A 21665-nucleotide genomic window follows, 5' to 3' on the forward strand; every position below is an offset into this window, starting at 1 on the left:
AAAAAAATGCACTGCCTTCTTTCAGCAATATTGATAAACTTGTGATCCCGAAGCAAAATACACTCCCTCGGTACCCTGACAGCTGCTGACAGTAAGGGACAATCTGCTCTGTAATAGCAATGCCTTTTAACAGTGGCACTGGCCAGGCTCCATCAGAGCTGCAACAGCTGGAGGACTCGCAGCTCCAGATCAGCCCCAGAAAGACTGCACGTATGCAGATTGCCTGGGAAGCACCGGTCCCCCTGTTTCCAGCCTCCCAGACCATCTGGCTCCTGGCTCGGACACCAGCCGGCGGGATGCAGGCGTCTGGGCAGGCTGGTGAGAAACCTGGCCATGAGGCAGGCAGCTCTGGGATCCAGCCCTTCACATCAAGCCACCCACCCCACATGTCCCAAGCAGCACAGACATCCCTTCAGCTGCCCGTGCAGGAAGAAAAGACTCTGATTCTGCTCTTATTTGTTATGAGATGGGTAATGCAGAAAAGCATCACTCATTTCCATTCAACTCCTGTCTTTTCTCTTAGGTTTTGTCTAGCCAAGTGGTGCCTCTCTCTCCAGTCTCCCTCGGTGATTAGAAGATAAATTTGCAAAGTTTAAATCAGATGGCTGATGTTTTCTGCAGTGAGGGCCCAGAAATTTTGTTTATTTGTCTGTTTGTATGCTGGGAAGCAGTGCCACATTTGAATAAACTATGGCGCTTCTCAAAAATCACTGCTCTGCAGCCTTTAACAGAAGTCTGGCCTGTGCCACCTTTTGAGAATTATTTCATTCCTGTTGGTTGTAAAAAAAGCTGAAGCAGATACTAAAGTTAGGAGTGCTGGAAGTGTTATCTCAGTTTGATGAGTGTCTCCTGAAAAGAATAAAGGGAACAGTGTGGGGCTCCACTGATTACAGTGATAAAAAAAACAGCCTCATCATCCTCAGGTGACATTGTGTAAAGTCTCAGGCTACCTCTATTAAACCCACATGGCTCCCAGTAATTATTGCACCTACGCTAATGCAGTTGGTATCTTCTGAAGATCATTGTCATTTCCATTCTCAAGGGTAAATTTTATAAAGTAGAGATAATTAGGACTGCTAACATGACCTTTTGCACAATACATCAATAATATCCTGTCCAGATACAACTGTATTGTACTAAAAACACCTCAAGTTCCATGAAAACAGATCTGCCAGAATGACTTCTAGCCTTGATTTAAAAGCATCAGAATGTTACATCTCTCATAATTGATTCCCATATTTAATCATCTTCTCTGTTACATACGTGTGCACTGCTCTGCTGTGATTTGCCTGCTTTCATCTTGCAACCATTACTTCTTGTTATTCTTTCTTCAGCTGAAGACATCCTTCAGTAACTTCCCGTAAAGGAACATGGCACACTTCCTTACCGTAATTGGGTTACAGAACTTATACCATATTCTAGCCAACTTGTTAGAACTGCAACACAGTAAGCCTTAACGAGATATGTCTTTTCTTATGTTAGACTTTTTCATGATAAGAAGAAATTGTAACATTGTAAAGACAAAGCCATCGTTGTATATTCCAAATTCAAACAGCAGTAATAATATTTTCTGGCTCCAGATTTATGTTTCCAGCTGGCTGAAGTGACTTGGCAACCGAAAGCATAAGCTTTGTTTCATTTCTTGGTATCAACAAGTACCCTTAAGGCATATTAGGGAGGTATGACAAAAATTTAGTAAATGCCAAAAGCAGTGAAGCTTAGTTATTGGCTTGCCAGCATGAGAGAAATATAATCGGCATTTTGTAAGTATGAATATAGAACAAGTCCTGGCATTACAAGCCGCTGTCAGTTAGGAGGAACTTCCTACTTTCCAGCATATATTACATTTATGCCAATTTATTTTTACAGTGTGGCTTAGAGAATGGAGGATTAAGCACAATGATGTGGCATAAAACAACTATGTGCATATATGTTGTACACATCGTATGTATGTTTTCTTATTCTAAGCATTGCACTTAACTTGGAATCCTTGAGTTTGGAAAATTAAGAATGAGTTCACCTCATAGCCTTCTTGGACATTATTTTTACTGTCCTAAAAGTAAGTCTTTAAAATCCTTGTGGCTTTTCATCTCCTCCTCCAGGATAGGGATGTCTTAAGGCCTTTGCACTTTTCATGCAGATAGAAATGAGTTTTAATTGAAGACTTCGGCAAAACCTAAAAATACTGTGGCAACTTGCTTCAGAAACATAAATGTACGTCTTCAGTATGAAATGCATAATAATGAATAAGACAGTCCACGCTGGATCTTCTGCCTTATTTGGGTGCTTGTGATTTAAACTGTCCTTTTCAGTTCTGCTTCCACAGCTTCAGCTTTCAATGTCAGGTAACTGCATTCAGTTTTCAGTGGCCAAGAAAGCATGGTCAGGAAAGAAAGTGAAATGAGTTTTAAAGACATCAGGAGATAGAAGGAGTTTGACACAGAGGTGGTACAACAGATCTTTCAAGAGCATTTTAACAGGAACACAGAAGCTGGTTGTCATACTATGGCTACTGAGCCCCATACTATTGGCAAGCTGTCTCAGCAGCAGTGCTGAATGTCCGTCTTTGGCTCTTTGCTGGCTGCACAGATGATCCATAAAAATAAATGAACCAGTGGGAGCTGATGAAGATACCACAACCAAAATGTCCAGGTATCTAGCTACACATCCAGATCTTCGTCGCATGACATAAAACTGGGCATGTGAATATTTTAATATGTGACTTCCGGGCCCAAGAGCTTAGATTCCTCCATCTAAAATAATCAGGTATTAAATAGTTCAAATTCTTATTTTGCTGTTAACTTGATTTCAGATTCCTCTACCAACACAAATGTCCGAGCTGTGGGGGCTACTTCTGGCCTTACCTGTATCCTGTTTTTCTTCATTGTAGGTTTTGCACATCTTACACTTTGAGGGACAATAGAAAAAAAAATATATATATATATAGTCCATCTTTCCACTTTGCACAGTTTCTTACTGTTGGCAAGTACTGACCTTAGAGGACAGGTATGGGACTTAAGCTCACTCCTAGTTCAGCAGGTCAGATCAGGAGCCAGGAGAAATATTGCTGTCAATTCCAGACAGTGACCTTGAACAAAGTGAAACTCCATAAAGTTCTTTTTCTTATTATGCAATGATCAAACTCCAGTGAATAACAGGCCATATTGTAATAGATTTTCAAGGTCATCGGGTCCAAGCTAGTTTTCAGCCTCCCGGACTGTCTTGAGGTAGAGATTATAGGGAAAAAAAAAAAAAAAAAGAGTTTGAACCCCGAGCCAAATGTCTCCTTCTCTTTCTGCCATATTGCTGTAGAACACATTTCTATGGCTTTGATATTCTATCCTAACAGAGTTATGAGAAGTGGGATATATAGCTAGCAAAGTAAGGATTTATCTAGAAAAGTGGTCTGTTGGAACAATAAATAGTTGTGCCATCTTTTGTATGCTAGAGGATACAGTGCTTGGTTATTTGATTAACCTGAACCCTCTGAACTGCTTAACCTCTCTTGCCCGTGCCTGCACAACTTGGCACAAAGAACCTCACTGCTCTTGCCACTGACAGAGGTCTATTTATGGGAGGTGGATGGTGGTGCAGAAGAGGAGCAGTCCCTCTTGCCCAGTTGCTCTCTTCCGCATGCCTTCCGCCTCAAGCCCAGCTCCACTGGGTTGATTTAGGTTCTGCCCAAAACTCCTGGCCCCCCATCCCATTGCCCCACAGCAGGAGCAGGCCCATCTTCTCCTACTTTCCACTGGAGAGATAAAGAACCCAAGAATCCCAGGAAGTCAATCATGGACATAAAGGAATGTATGAGAGATAGGAGGTGTTTTCTGGGGAGGAGGACTGGCAGTGGAGGACGATCCTGTACTCCCACTGCAACCCACAATCTGCTCAGCTGTCAAGAGGAGGTTAGTGAAGGTTAATGAAGAAAGAGGAAAGGTTTTTCTCCCTGGAATAACTTTGTGAAATCATTTGCAGCTCTTCACAACTTCATTGACTCTTATTGGTCTCCTCCCAAAGCCCCCCCTTCATACCCCTGGAGCTTCCTTCAAACCCACATCTTCATCCTCCAGAACTCCACTGATCCTTCTTGCCGCTCGTCATCACATCTGTCGCTATAAAACTTTCACAGTTCTTCTGCCATGTTCACAAAATCTAATTTTGCCTAAGATATCTCGAATCAGCTCTGCTACAAGGCATGGGAAAAGATTTAAGATGCTCTGACAGCTTTACAGAAATTACTAACAGTTGCAAATATACTATTTCAAATGAATGCAAGTGCTCATGAACATCTGTACTGTATGTGTACATGCACAGTGGGGTGCGTGATATAGCCTATGTGACAGAGACCAATACTGCTTGAGTCTTGTCTTTCCGTTGCTCTAATTAGGTTACTGAGTGGTAATGGAATTAACTTAAAACTGCTTCTACAGCTGTTTGACATTTCTGTTTATAACACAACCATATAATTGTGTGTGAACTATTTGTTCATTTTCCTGAAAAAAGGGGATCTAAGTTGGAGAAATGTAGCTGATCAAGGGATATGTACCAGTGAGGTTTTACCGCTGCAGGACAGAGGTTCGGGAGACCTGAAATCTTGAATTTAGGCCTGGGCAAAACACAGATTTCCCGTTATGTTTAGCAGGAAACCTTTGTTTTCAGTCTTCTAGAGGTATTTTCTGTAGTGGTCAGAAAAATAGAGGGAAATAATTTAATTGTACCCAATATATATTTATTTTGGAGTGATACATGTAGACAGTCTACAATAACTCTTTTCTGAACACTGAACTAAAACTGGCAGCAAAATTAAATTGCTTTAAGACATCACTTGAGATCAAAAGTCAGTAACAAAACCAGGAAGCCAGGAAGCTTAGCTTTGCTCCTCTTGTGTTTAAAATTTTGTCTTCATTTGAAGATGTTCAATCAAGCATAGGCAGTGAAATTGGCATGCTTAAAGCTAACAAACAAACACAAACAACAACAGCAAAAAATAAGCACACATTCAAATTTTTTGTTTTTCTAATGCTTTTAAGCCCTTAGTAAGCATGTATTGGCCATTCTCTAATTATGGTTTTCTTTGGATCACTGCCATATCTGATAATTAGAGCATTTAACACCTGAATTTACACCTGCAACGTTGGCTGCAAAAGGCCCGGGCTCACAACAAATTAAGTTTTTTCATCATTTCATACTAAGAGGGATGATCAGATGTCCACAAAATGCACCAGTATAACCCTTTGAAAAGGTAAGCATTGTAATTTGCTCATTGAGAGTTTAAAGATATACAGTGAAATTATAGAATTGTGTAACATCCTACTGTTTGCTCTGTCTCTCTTTCTGGGGCAGGCCATGGGTATGCTTGCCAGAAATATTTTGAAAGTTCTGTTTTTCTTCATAGGTTGGATTTGCAGACCCAAAATGATGTAATTTAATCAGAGCTCTACTAGATATAAGAAATAGTATGTCCTAGAAGTCCAAATATCTTCTCCAGTGTCATACAATGTATAGATATGCTTATATTTACCTGGGGTTTGTTTTTGTTTTTGTTTTTATTTATGTATTTATTTATTTATTTATTTATTTTCTTCAGATAGTTACTTTTTGATACAGAAATGACATACGTTCAATGGCCATTCTAATGCCTTCTCATCATCAGGACCTTGGACAGAATAATTAAAACAAAGGATCTTGAGACTTTTCAGAGCTTAATTATCAGCTTCCTTCTCTACAGGTGATTTTTCAATTTAAAATTATTTACCCATGCCCAAATATGCTCCAAAGCTGTCACTTAATGGTAGGATTCATATAGTCAGTGAGCTGTGTGGAGAAATATCAAAGCTAATGGCAGCGCTGAACCTCAAAAGTAAATTTATAGTACACTGTCATTATAGTCTCTGTCCTAAAATTGTATGTGTTAAACTAGTTGTTTTCTGGTAGTGAAATATGTAGCCACAGGCAATGAGAAACAGGATTTTTAGGGACATTAAAATCTTTCTTACTATAAGTTATTTTATTTGAAGTGAATAATAAGTAGATAAAATGTTCAACACAGATATGATTTCAAATGATCGCACTGATTGATTTACTGCATCAGCTCTGGAACCCTTGATATAAGGACATGGACCTTATTAGAGCAAGTCCAGAGAAGGGCCATGGGGATGACCAGAGGGCTGTAGCACCTCTCCTACAAAGACAGGCTGAGGGAGTCGGGGTCTTTCTGCCTGGAGAAAGTCCCGAGGAGACCTCACCGCAGCCCCTGTGTCAGGAAGATAGCAAAGTTATGCTCCAAAAATATGAGTCAAAATTAAGCTATAGCATAGATATATTAAAATGGGAGAAAAACAGGATATGGAAGAAATACCACACAAGGAGTTTCATTGAGCATTTCGTCTTGAATTATTCATGAATGAACTATTAATGTTCATTTTTTTTACCAGGATAAAAACTATTGCTTATAGTTTATAGAGGTTTATAGATGTTTAGTTGTTCTAGAAAAAGCTAACTCCAACAATCATTCCACCACACTGCATAATGCTGAAAAAACATTTTAGCTATTTTAATTAGTTGTCACTAACTCTCTCTTTCTCTCTCCATATATATACATATCTATATATACAGTAGGTAGTTGCTACATAAGGTAATATACCTATGGTATATAGATATATAGGAGAATATGGCTACAGAATATGGATGGTAACAGTCATAATGACATAAGTAGCACACCTCTTCCAGAAAGGAGACAGATTGTTAAAGATTAATCAAACTTTACACTTAAAAGGGAAGCCCTGGTTAATGATCCGTATTTTCAGTTTCTTTCCTGGTATCTATCAACATTCTGTTGAGCACCTTACTGATATTAATTTATTCATCCTCACTGCAGTGCTGTGGGGCACAGAACTTCACTGTGCCTTTCACTTCAGTGATGCACTGAACAAGCAACAAAGGAACAGGTTTCCAAAAAGACATAGGGATGGAAACAAAATCAGAAGTAGAAAGCAAAAGTTGTTCGTGGTGAGGTCCTGCCTGAGAAGACCAAACATTCGAATTTCCTTTTAGGAAGAAAAGAAACCCAGCACTTTCCTTCCACAGTTTTTGTACCTATTTTGGCCACTGAAGTGCCATAGGGAAGTGGAACACTGGTAGCTGCATTCAGGGGCTTCTGTTGCTGATATTTTACTTTGTTACATCAAAATGGTAGCCAGGTTTCACTGTGGAGTCCAGTTTACATGATGAACATATAACATTTTCAGAGAATGACAATAAAGACTGCTTCCTCAAATGACACAGGCATGGGAACATCACCATTGTGAGTCAAAGCTGAACCTGGACAGGAAATGAATGATGTGCTTAGCTCTAGGGAATTGTACTGGTGCAAAATTAGAGACTGCTACAGTTCTGCAATAACTGTAAATTAACTAGGGGAGTTGGAGGAATGAGCTTTTAAAATCTAGCACCTAATTCCCTGTAAGTTCTGTTTTAAATTTGCAAATATTTTCACAATTAAACAGAATGTGTACCAACACACACTTACTTAATTTAAAACACAGATGGCATTTTGTTATCTATGGTCTATATGGACCGATATATTAGAGTGGACCAAGCCATTAAAACACCTGCTAACACTTATCGTATAACAGTCTATAACTGCATAAGTTTATCTAAAAACATTCTTAGGTGACTGAGGATAGACTCCATTTCATGCACTGACAATGCAGATATCAAGTTTACGCTTAAAATTATTATTCAGCTTATGTATTCCTCTCCAAAAGTAACTGATTCATCAAAACTTGAAAGCATGCTAAATTCAGCTAAAAACAAAGACCAGAAGTACCATTGTGCTTTCTTTTTATTAATTGCTTAAAGGTTTAAAGACTCTTATCCAGGTAGAGGAGGTTGTTCATTTTAAACATTATTATTTGGGTTATCAAATCTTGATTTCTATCATATTTAGATATCTACATAAAATGAAGACATTAAACATTTTTGAAATTCTTCAGATATTACATATGTGGATGAGATCTCTGTATGTGTAGACATAGGGAAAATGTAACACCTTTATCTTATTAAATAAATTCCCTTTTACATGAACATAGTCCCTTATTAATGTCTCATAAATGTCTTATTAAAATCTAGTACTCTAGGCATGGTTAGAGTTGGGTCAGAGACTGACTTCTCTTATTACTGCATCCCACTCAGTCCTGCATTGAACAGGAGACTGGACTAGATGACTCAAAAGTCTTCCTTCAAGACATTTCAGTAAATCGTTCATCCAAATGAGCAAGGCATCAAGCAGGATATTTGAAGTACTTTTTCCACCTAATTCACTACACTGCTAATTTAGTTAATGTTCCTACTTTGTACCTATTCCTATGTCTTAAGAGCATCATATTACTTAAATAGGTAATGATAACTCCATTTAGTTTTGTTTTCCTTGTTTTTCATGATTCTTTACACTAGCTGTTGTAGAGTATATATCAACAGTGACATTTTCTTAATGATTTATCTTTATTCCTAGATGGGGAAAAAAAAAAAAAAAGGAAAAGAAAGGAAAAATGAAGAGTCAGAATAATGGCACATATATATTCAGAAGATTCCCAAATCGGGAAAAATTTCTTGTCTTAAGGGTGTATGCTGCACATAGCACAGTTGGGGAACAACTACTTTCTAAATTAAGGCGTGTAAGGGTGGTAGTCAACCCTACAGGGAAAAATGACCTTTTCAATAATAATCTTGAAAATTTGAGTGGTTTTTGGACTTTTTTGGTTGCTGTTGTTCTTTTGTCAATTTCTGTGGTTACATTTTGTGAACATAATAAAATATTTCAGATTTAAAAAATTAGATGAAAAAGGCAATTTCCCTTTTAAGATGTCTGTAAAGAGGAAAAATAAACTTCTTATATGTGTGTATGTATAAATATACATGCATATAAAACATATTTTATGATATATTCAATTTCTAATTAACTATAGATTGATATTCAAGAATTTTTTTATCTTAGTTTAAAAAAAATAGTTCCTTAACCTTTTGTCCTTTTCATCAGTGCTCCATATGCAAGCACAAGAGAGTAATTGTTTTCTGTTCTTTAGAAATTAATCTTCAAATTTTTTGTATGCAAAGTAGGGAGTTGTAACTCCCTGTTACAGTCCTGAAGTCATATTTCTTTCAGTTCTGGCAATCAGTGAAGTGAAAATCCCTTTGAAAATCTACTAACTTCCCTATTGTAGTTAAAAGAAGGAAATGGGTGTTTCCAGATCTCAATTCATTTCTTCCAACAGTAAACACTAAAATCTCACGTATGCATCATGTCATTAAAATGCCTAATTGTTCTCATTCACTTCAAGTGAATTCAAGTAACTGGTTGATATATAGACATCTATTTTTACTAGAATTCTGTGATAACACAGTTTAAGTTCTGGTACTGCGTCCTGTTCCACTTCAAGTAATTTTATACCACTCCTTTTATCTGTGATGATGGCACAGATAAACTTGCAATAATATCCAGTTGCCACAGTTATTTCATCTTGGTCTGTAGTACCAAAATCAAAAACATGAATATATTACACAGATATAACCCCACCAAAAAAAATGTGAATCTCAGGTTATACCCATTTAAGTCACATTTCTCATGTTTTTAAGTGATCTAACACATACTTGACGCTCCATAGGTAGCCTTCATTCAGTGATAATTAATGGTGATTAATTAATTAATTAATTACAAATACAATTATTATGACATGATAGTAGTGTCCAAAGACATCAGTGAGGGATTATGGCACAAGCATGCAGGGTGTGTAGTAGAATGAAGCAACATCCTCTCCAAAGAGATTATGAATGGTGTATTTTGAAACAGCATACTGGAGCAACAAGCAGGAAAACCCAAAGAAATGGTGAAGAGCTCTTTGCAAACACCTTAAGGAAGAGATGTCTGGTGCCACTGGCTTAGGTTTGCTGAATGTTTTATGGATACATGATGTGAGTTGTAAAGATATTGTCAGGACAAGCTAAATCTCTTTAATCTTCACTTGTCACTTTGGAAACCAGAAACTTAAGGTGAAACTCATCACAGAGACACTGTGATGTCTATCTCATGGATTGACTTCTTTGCTTGTATTAAGATAAAGATACCTAAAAAGGAAAAGCAAGCTAAGAAATGGCAGCAGGTAGTTGAAAACATAATCTGTCTGTTGACATTGGTTAATGTATTTTTTTGTGTCTGTGCAAAGGAGAACCAACATTTAAAAGACATTACTACTAACACATTGTTGATCATCTTAAAAAAAAAAAAAAAAAAAAAAGTCAGAATGGGACTGAACTAAACTCCAAGGAGGAGATAACTAAGAGAGGACATAACTAATTCTGGGTATAAAGTATGTCATATCAGCAACGTGAGTTTAGGAAAATTATTGCCACTCTTCAGAGAAAAGATTTCAAAAAGTACTGTCTGATAAAATATGCATCCTATGTTTAGGATCTGTAAACTAGAACCACATGGAGTGTTCTGCAAGCAAATTAAATCAGAGAAACTTTTCACTGATCGTTTCTTTACTATATTTACTTCAGCATTTTGAAAAGTAAAAATTATGTTTTCTAATGTATATTATAAAATAACAGTTCTTTTTTTTCTATAGATCTTCTATCAACATTTCTGTGAAAGAAGACAATTGAAAACATTATTTTTATTATAAGCAGTATTTTAGTTAAAGTGGTTCTTTAAAACCACCTCTTGATTTGGAACATAATTGTTGTCAAACAAGATTCCTCCACTCATTGTCTGTGAAAGAATCATAACTTTTCCTGCTGTAATTACCATAATAAAAAATATAATGCACTAACATTTACATTTATTTTATCCAAAGATTTAATACACCCAATTTCACCTTTAAGCAATTACAGAAGATGGATTTGGTACTAGGAGAGACTGGACTCCACTGCAGAATACACACGTTACAATAATCTATCTTTATTAGATAGTTAAAACAGTCAGTACAATGATTATTTGTTCTCTGCACAAACATTGCCATTTTTAAAATTTAAGAAGAACTCATTATCTATGTTACCAAAGATCTAGATCCTCTTAATTAAAGCTTCTGAAAATGATTAGAAGCTTTCAATAAACATCTGACAGATTTTAATCACGTCATTTCACATAAATTGTGGTTAACTGCTTTGCCATCAAACCCATGGGCTTTGCTGAAGACATTAAATTTTGGCTTTCATAGAAAGTGTCTAACATCTTAAATCCTGTGTTCAGTATAATTTTCTATAATGGACAGAAAATGACTAGTAGAATTAGAATCTACAAATTCAGGGTATATTTATATGTTTCATTTTACTTTAATTGTTTTTAATCAGTTTTAAAACTTTTTTTTTTTCACTGTCTGACACTAATTAGCATTCTGAAGAAAAGATTATTACAGCCAATGACTAGGCCACCCCTGCAGCCCCCCTGCTACCAAAACCTCACCGCAATACATGTACTCTGAATGACATGAGTGCTTCAAAAAGAGCACTGTTGATTTAAGGGGTTGCCTCTGTAACTGTTTTATAAACTGAGTGACCCAAAATCTATAAAAAATAAAATAAAATTAAAAAAAAAAATCAAATTTGACCAGTGAATGGGGCTTAGATTCAAAAAATAATAATGATAATAATAATAATGAAGTCAAATCTAAATTCTTAGTTCATCTTCAATACTACACTGCTTGAAAGTTAGGGCTGTTTAATTCAGGGAACCTTCTGCAATGCAAAGCAAGGAATGTTGTATACGCTATGAAATTGTGAGTAATAAAGAACCATCAAAACTGAGCCAACTTGAGGCAGCAAGTACATATTGTTTAGTGCTTCTTGGCAGAGATATGTTAACTTGGGTATGTGTGAAATTTCCTTTTATCACGTCATGTTCTGGGTTAACTCGTACCACACCTGCTGGTGTGTCTTTGTGGTGCAGACATAAACTGAGCATTTTAATCTCTCCCTGAAATAGACCCTTTTTAAGTTGCAAATTTTGTTAGAGAATAGAATGATTCATTACAAGTCCTCAGAGCAAAGGTCATTTCCTAACACTTCATTTGAGCTTTAGCAAATATTTGGGTTCTGAGCTCCACCTACAAGATGTACTGTCCCACCTCATGCAACATTAAGGCTGTGCTCTATGTACCTACATTACACTCCATGAACAGAGGGATAGTGAAAGACTGTGTCTCCTGCTTGAGCGAACACATTCCCAAAATCTGCAGCTGTACTAGTGAATACAACAGTGCTGGGGCACAGGTCTTTGCACTAGCATTTGGTTTTTGTCTATGCTGCTGAATTTTTAGAAAAGTCTTTGAAGCTGTTTGGGCTTGAATCTATGAGCATTGTCACATACAGTTACTAGGCAGTGTTCAGGAGCAACACCAGACCACATCTGAGCACTCCCTCTTTCAGACTATGAATGGGGCAGATTGTGGTAGTTGCTCTCACAGCAGCAGAATAGGAGTGGACAATATTTAGCTTACCCAGCTAGTCTTCCAGTAGTGAGGGATCTGTTGGCATGCCCATGCTATCTGTAGATATGATAGAGTGCAGATAATACATGTAATGCAAAAGTCCCAGTGCAAGGGTGTTGCTGAAATGTCTCAGGTATAACCTTCAAGAAGCAGCTTTGGTAACACACTTTTACATAGAAATCTGATGGACAGGATGAGTTTGTACCCCATATTTTACTAAAATTATTTCAGGTCAGGAGAATTGAATCATGGTCATCTCAGCTAGCGTACTGTTAGCCTGGTTTCCATGCAATCATGATATCTAGTCAATTTTCATCTGTATATCTCTTTGACAGTCAATATTGCCCTTAACAACACTTGAACACACTGTCCAACCTACTGCACTTGCCAAAAATGAAGTATTTTACTGGCTGTAGTTATACTTAAAACTGTACCTGTAGGCACAAGCCATGCTATACTATTAAAACTTTTTTGACTTCCAAAACCAGGCAGCTACATACAAATGGCTTCTCAGGACTGGTCATTGGTCCATGTTAGCTCTCAAATCACTCCCAGGAATAATTTAGGAGAGTGCAAATTGTCTCAGGCCAACATCAGACCAAGAGCCATGCTAACACATCAGTCAGTGCCAGATCTCAGGTCTATTCCCTAGCCTTGCTTTGCTTCCTGACACCGAGCTGATAGCAGGTATTCAACTTCTAAAATTATATGAAACTTACTGACTAGATAGAGAGTAGAAATGGAAATTTGTGCCCCTAACAGGAGAAAGATGATTATAATCTTGCAGCTATCTAGACACTTGGTCAGCTGGACTGCTGTAGATTTCCCTGTATCAGCTGAGCTCCGTTGGCTGCAATGTAATTTGAAAACCTAGCACACACCTGCATGTAGCTACTTAAGTACAGATATATTAATCTGCCAATCACAGCTTCAGTAGTTCCACTGTTCACGTAACTACGATTTAGTAGTGATATCATTGCAGTACAAAGTTGTGGTAACACATCAGTGAGCACAATATATTATGCCTTGGTTTTCAGAGATATTACAAATTTGATAAAAACTTCCTTCAGTCATTAATAATTATAGTGTTCCTCTGTTCAACCATGCAGTCTCCATGTCAAATGCAACCTAGAAAAAGCTAACTCAGCTATTGCTTCATTCAGCAATAAAGCTGCAATTAATAGGTTTCATTCTTACAGTTAGAAAGCATTGTAATAATTAGCATAGTAGGCTGGGATTATAATTAAACATGTTCTGATCATGCAGCTGTGTAGGATTCCAGAGCTGTCGGTTAATGAAGCTCAATATGATACTGTCAATAACAAATCTGATAATTGCTTACAGGGCAATGGCAAGTTTAACAAATGTTCCTTCATGCAAGTAGTGGATAGAAATTGCTTTCAGCCAATTATGCCTTCAATTACTTTGGATGAATGAGGCAGGAACCTCTAGCCTATTATAAGCCCAAATACATCATTATTAAGTAAATATTTTGACACAGTGTTGAAACTGACTTCTGTAAAAGCATGTATAATATTTATAAGCATTGAAAAGGTCACATGTTGTATAATCATAATTCAGTGCCAGCTACAGGTAATCCATGATGAATCACTGCAGTAATATTTTAATTCTGGGAACAGTCAGTAGTTTTTTGAAATGTTATAAGAGATGATATGACTGATAAATACCTGTGTCTTGTAATACCTTTAAAAAGAAGGAAGCAAAACAACAAAACAACAGGAAAACATATGTAATTATCATGGAATAAAGTGTATACTAATATATACCATGCTGGTAAAGCCATATCCATGTATTTTGGAGCAGAGTTTCATATCACATTACATCCGAGAACAATTTTAATAAAAATAGGAAAAGATTTATTGTTTTGGCCTTCCAAAGAACAAAAAATATTGGGGAGTGGCAGAGAGGGAAGGGGGAAGGATCCTCTAGGTACCCTGCAGATTCATTTCACGTGGCTCAAGATCAGGCTTTGCAGTTCTTGCTTCATCCTTGCTTGAGGAGGAAATGCAAATATGAGATTATCCTCCACTTTCAGGAGAACTAGTTGTAAAACAGCACTGAGAGGTCATGGAAGTTTGTCTTCGGGGGAACAAACTGATGTATGGCAATCTGGTGCCAGCAGAGTTACTATAAAGGTTAGACTTATCCTGTGCAACATCTTAGTTTCTCTGGTTTCCATAAATTATTTTTCCTCAAAGCAGGAAATAAGGTCTGAAATCCTATAGCACATGTTAAGTGAGAAACTAGACCAGAAAACAAGTGGTTTATTTCAACAAAACATTGTTGAATGTCCCATGCTCTGTGAAAAGAGATTTCTGTTGAGTATATGTTGATTATAAACTGTGTGCACAATTAATTTGTCTCAAGAGAAAACAGATCACTTGAATACCTGTAGATCTGTTTATTATAGCACCACTTAAAGTCTACTGCACTTTAGTCTTATTCCATTTTAAAATAGTGATCCAATGGCAAATCCTTGAAATATTTTTATAACTGAAACTGAGCTAGTAAACTAGATTTTTTCATTTTAGTTTTTCAGTTTCTAGGAAACTAATTGAAGCAAGCAGAAGCTTTCTTTAGGTACCTTTCCTTTTAAAATATAGACTAGTTAGCCACTTGTTTTTGGAATTATGCTTCATTGTTCAGCATGTATTGTCCCTTTCCTGGAATGCTAGGGCAGATAGGAAGGTAGAATAGACCTTTACTATTAATGTTATAAATGCATATAGCATTTGAACTTTATGTGTTAAACCTTTATGGTTACACTCTGAATAGTAGCTCTTCATGAATTCAAATTTTTGCATTACTGATTTCTCTTGTCAAATTTCAGGTTAAAACAACATACCATCCCATTAAAAAACAAAAGGTATGTTGCGTCCTCATGATTCAACAAATGCAACAAGTTGGTCTTCTGTTTATACCAAGTGCATATGATCTCATAGTCTCAGTCTTATCATATATGTATTATCTGCTGTATATTTATTACTTCCAAAGTAGTCCCCTGTTTACAATCAAGAGAAAGTATATATAAAGCTTGAAGTTCCTTTGAACCAAACAGGCAGAGAATATGTGATCCACCTACAAGCCTCTGACTAAGCTTTGAACTTTCTGATATTTGGGTAAGGTAGTGCTGCCTTACTCTAACGTGGCTTTCAACTTGTGGTCCAAAAAATTCAAAAGTCAAGCTATCACAGTCTACCTTAACAAAACTGTAAATTACCCTTTTTTGCTAAGTATTACAGTGCAGTTTTCAAAAAAAATATTTCCTAGATCTGGTGTCCCAATGGGATTGCTGGGGTCTTCTAGACTTACCTTCAGCTCATGACAAGCTGTATAGTCTACTGTACTCTTGCAGCTTCATGTAATTCCATCTTCCACTATGGATCTGTGTCTAAACTGCTCAATGCTTTTAAGGTAGTGTTTTACTCCATAAACCTGATTTTCAACAACATTGTCCTTTACATTGCCACTTTTAAACACAACAAATGAAGACAAACCAAAGATACATAGAAATGGCAGCACATTTTTATGTCCATTCTATAAAGATATCAATAAAGGTGAATGTTGCTGAAGACAATGTTGTGTATACCTGGTTGAATATTGACATACTTTTTCTAGAAATTTTCTTCATGGATTGAATACAGGATAACTGTTGTCATTTCAGGTTATTGACTTCATATTTACTTGTTCTCTGGATGATGTAGCTTTTTTTTTTTTTTTTTTTTTTTTTTTTACTTATAAGATCTCTTTCCTCTACAATAAGATCTCATAAAAAGATTAACAATAATACTCCCATAGTCACCAAAATCATGATGTTGATCAATCTCAAACCATTCTATGGCAGTAACTTCACTTTGTTACTGTCCAGTGTTCTTATAAAACCACTGATAAAAGACCAATTAATATCATGAGCATACCACAAGGGAAATTACTTTTGTTACTAAAACAAAATGAATCACCTTATTTGTATTAGAAATCAAACTTATCAAGTTTATTTTTAGTATTTCAGAATGAAATATAATCTTTCTGATTATATTAAAAAAAAAAAATAAAGGCTGATACTGTGTATTTTTTTGTGTGTGTGTGTCACTGAACATTTTCAAATTGTTCAGATTAAAACTTCTACCATGTGATTGCTACATGGTAAACTGCTGTATACATTGCTCTTCTTTTGATTTATCTAAATCAACACAAATAGCAAAAAATGCATGAACTTAAACAAATGCCAACCATGTGAGGAAAAGAACAAAGTCTGTTTCAGCATTAAAAATTGCATGTTTTTACTTATAAAATTCTCTCAGTTTCAGCCACTGATTTTTGCCACCGTTATCTTCCTTGCAGAGAGTATGTCCTTTCCCTGTTGTTTCTGGAACTCTTACTTCTAGTGTCCCCCAGAATTTTCCTGCTGACGTGATGTCCTAAAAGGTAACGTATTTTTTTTCCTCACTAACATCCTCCTACAGTCTACAACTATCCGATGTCTTTTCATTCAGACAGCCTAACAGCTTAATATTTCTACCTATTTTCAAGCCAGTTGTTCTCAGTTTAGTTCCTCTTTTCTTAGTTCTTCATTTCCATCCTGCTCTTCAGATGGTGCCAGACCATGAGCATTTAAACTTCTATCAGCTGTCATTTGAAAAACTATATTAAATTTTACTGAGGCTAACAAATTGCCTGAAAGCCTTGTTGAGATGTAAACTCTGGAGAATGCAAGTGAAATCCTTAAAGCTATCTGGGAACAGTCATACTATGAGTGTCTTCAGCTGGTAAGCAGTCAACATGATAAAAAAACTGCCCTCCCAACATGCATGTAGTATTGGAGAGAATACAAAGATAGATAGTACACAAAGCACAGCTGGTAAGCTGTGCTCCCCAGCTGGCAGAATGACTTTTAGGGCTCATATTGTTTAGCTATACTTTCATATATGCCAAAGCTATGCAAATCTGTCATAACGTTGTGTGAATGATTAGCACAGAAGGGCCCCAAAATCAAGAAGTGGATCCTTGTTGTTTGTTCTTCAAACTTCATATCAGTACTCTATGTAGAAATTGTTTGTCAAGGACAATTTAACACTGTATTGATTTTTAATCCCATAAAAGATAAAGGCAATGCTACTTTTAATCCATTTCTGTTTGTCCACTAAAATAGACATTAAACATTAGGATTATTTAAATATGACACTTCCTTTGGAGATGCTGAGAGCCATTCAATCTTAAGCCAGGCTGAGCTGATCATGACTGCTGATTGTAGGTGTATATTTGATTTTAATTGACAGGCAGTGCCTAAGTAAATAGCAGGGATTAGCTAGAACTTGCAGCAGGTGTGGTACAGACAAAAAAGTGGAAGAATACCTATTACAAAGAATGCCTTCAGAATACACACGAGACTCTTCAGGTCCTAAAGCCTGTGGTACCATTATGGCCATGCTAATTTATTGTAATATCAGCAAGTAAATTAAACCAGAGACAACTTCATATTCTGACTGTATTTCTCACATTGAGTGCTACCGTTTTCTACAGTAATAGCCAGGTAAAAACTAAATATTGCTTATACCACTTGGAAACATAATTGACAAAGACAGAATAGGTTTCTGAGCTTGGATGTTTTCCAATACTGATTCAGATATAATGCCAAAACAGGTAGAAGGAAAGACAAGTGTCATGAATGATACCAGTCATTTCTACAGTTTTCCTACAGAGTCTGAAGAAGAATTCTCACTCCTTTCATTAAAAATCTATTGCTTCTATTTTTTTTTAATGAACATTATAATGAAAATATTTTTTTACTTGTCAAAATGATGGCAAGATTTTTTTTCCTGTATCAGCTCCCAGTAAGAGTATGTTACAAACTTCTCTTATACTGCTGTAATATATTAGGTAGTGTCTTAGTAACATTTAGTTATCTTGGCTATTTTGAATAATCTGTAACTGCAGAATCACCAAAATCTCAATATATGTCAAGCCCTTTTTCCGTTCCACATACACAATTGAAGATGCTGAACTCAGAAGCTTCACAATCACATCTCTGTACAAATGAGTTTATCCTTATGTCTACATAAGATTGCAGTTCCCAGCAATATATGAGCAAAGGTAACAATGATGTGGTTTTTCAGTTCAAAATGGGCCTCAATTTTGCATCCTTAGCCAGAGATTTCAATTCTATGAGTCCTGGGCATTTTGAATCTACCAGTTCTCTGATGAAAAAAATACAAAATACACAGCAGAAAGGTTGAATGACCCACCGACATATTTATTTTAGCATTCCAACACTCCTTTATAGGAGCTTGTGCAATAGAATTGTTTCTGATGTAGGACTGAGACAATTTGTATGGTGTTCTATTTATCCCATGTTTTGGACATCAAGATAGCTCTGGTTCCTCCTACGTAAGCAATCATCCCTTTAATAATGATTAGACCTTTTTTGAAAAATTATTCATATTCAAAACATCATTAAAAAATTCCCTGTGAAAAAAACATGCATTAAAATCCCATTATGATCAGAAAAGTGTGAGAAAAATGTTAAAAGTAACCATTTTCCCACCTTTTCCTGAATGAGGATGAACTGGAGCACACATTTCAGTTCTTTGCAGAGCTATAAATATGGTTTTGGTTTCTTTGTTAAAATAATAATAATAATAAATGGAGCAAATAAAAACAAACTATAAGAAGTGCCCAAAAATGTTATTTGACAGTTGTGAACAAGAATTTTCTGTAATGTTGCAGGCCTGCTGTGTCTCCTTCAGTCAGACCTGCATTCAGCTCAGATTCGTGGCCCAGTGGGAAGAGGATCCTCTCCGCATGATACACAGAAATTTTCTGTACTTTTTTTACCAGTACGAATATATCAACCTAAGGTACCACAGTGTGTTGGCTGATGACTTGTTCTTATTCTAGAGCAAGAACTGACCTTTAGCCTGGTGAGGAGAGAGAGCTAGTTATGGATGCCAAGTTTGGGAGTCACACAGGGTATTTGGACTCTTGGATTCTGACAGTTCATGTTGTGAGACAGCAATTGCTCAAGGAAATTGTACTGGTCTTCAGTTATCGCATAACTGGTAACAAACCATAACCAAACACTGAATTTAATTATCAACTTGAGGTTTTCCTCACGTTTCACCATAGTAAAATCAGGAGTAGATATGACTTTTATGGGATAGTAAAATTATTCAACTTTGGGGGATGTTTTGCAGTAGTAGTATTCAACCTGTGGCTTGTAAATCCATCAAGAGCTATTCACTAGAACTGGAAACTGCTAATAATCTCCATATATCCTCCCCCAGCATCTAACTTCACTGTCTAATTGATGCACAGAACATGGATGCCTCAGGAGAAGGAAAAAAAAAAAAAAAAAAAAGACAGCAACGTCTGGGCTATTCCCATAAGATAAGATACAATTGCGTAGTCTGCAATCCACTCTGCCTACAGCCAAGCTGCTACCATGACACATTGCAGTTAGGAGCAGGCAGGAATATTTTTGTGTACACATACTGTGTAGTATATGTAACATAAGCCCAAAGCAGTGGGTTATCACTGACTACTTCATTCCCAGTAAAGCCAACATATCCAGGAATCATCAAGGGAGTTTTCCATGCCCAAATTTTTTACACTGTAAGGTGAAGTATCTTACTTTATCTATATAATCTACAACATATAGTCCATCAGTGCTACAACTGAGGCTATATCTATATAAGTGATATAAATGTTGCCAGGCCTGTCTTCTGACCTTAAGGCCAAATCACTAGGCCCAGCTACAGCTGTTACACTCCACACAGCGTGGATGGATCCCAAACTACGTGTGGGGGATGGTCCTTGGCCCATGGTAACTCCTGAGTTATGCACTGGAATTGTTTAGACAAAGCTTATCAGCCTGAACTCCAGATATAGCCCATGCTAACAGTTTAAGCAATAGGCATTGCACTGCACTGCACCGTTTGGGATCATGCTCTTTCCTTATATAATGTACAAATATAAATATAGAGGCTGATACCCACTAACCGGAAAGTTGCAAAAGCTGGAGTTGATGGAAAATGTCATGAAAACACTCCATAGCATGGGATTCATGTGCAGCTGGGCCAAAGCACTTGCCAAGCAGACTTCTCCAGTGTGTATTTTAACTTTTCTTACAGGGGTGAAAATCAGATTTTGTGTTCAACTCTTGTAAGGCAAATGGTATCTTTGTCTGGAGCATTTCAAAATGAATACCCACAGCCAAACTTCACTGTCAAGATTAAGAAAATCCCTTCCTATATTTGCATGCATTTTAGTCATTCAGTAAAGTCACACCCTTTGATCCTTCAATTATGTCTTTTGCAAGGTAGTTTTACAGGAACACTCTAGATGATTAAATGTGTTCAGGGAATTCAAAATTGTTTTTTGTTTTTCAGAGATGAGTCTACCAGTTGTGCTCATCTGAACAGTTGCTGGCTTCTGGCTGCCTTGGACAGGTATGAGTTCAAAAGTTGAGGTACCCACAGAAAGCTGCAGGTTTTTTAGAAACCCTTTGAGGAGGTCTGATACTTGGCCGCCAGGAATATTTCTCATGGTCCTAGAAAACTGCCAGTATTGCTGGAAAACATCTCTTTCACCTAAATTAATATTACATAAGATCTGGAAATTTAAATAAAGCTCTAATTGCATTTTAGGATTCTGATGCAGTTTATGCTGCTTAGTCTATTGACTTGCGAGAATAACAAGGTGAGGTCACTGGCAAACACACTGACGTAGGATGATGAATAACAGCTAGCAAAATGCTGATGATACATTTGTTAAAGATGTTGCACATGTTCCTGGAACAGTGTTTTTCACATGCTTTAATACCAGAAGCCTTGCAGAGTCAATTTTTATTGATCTTCTGCTAGGGACAATTAAAAGGTTGCAACCATTTTCACTGAAATGTCTTGACACCTCTTCTTTGTCACCAGGTGCAACAGGAGCTACAACTTCCAGACCACCAAGTCATGTAAAACAAATTACTCAGCTTCTCATTTTTATTGTATTTTATTTTACTATAAAGTGATAACAATGATCTCAACTCTTAAAATTGGGCAGAATCTGGCCTGCCACTGTCTTGTCAAGCTGAGGAGCTTGACTTTAGGGAGAGAAATTCTTTGCACCTTTTGGCAGAAGGAAAGCCTCTGCACAGGAAGATCCAGTCTGCTT

This window comes from Cygnus olor, chromosome 3, assembly GCF_009769625.2.
Source record: "Cygnus olor isolate bCygOlo1 chromosome 3, bCygOlo1.pri.v2, whole genome shotgun sequence".
In the NCBI taxonomy this organism is placed as follows: domain Eukaryota; kingdom Metazoa; phylum Chordata; class Aves; order Anseriformes; family Anatidae; genus Cygnus; species Cygnus olor.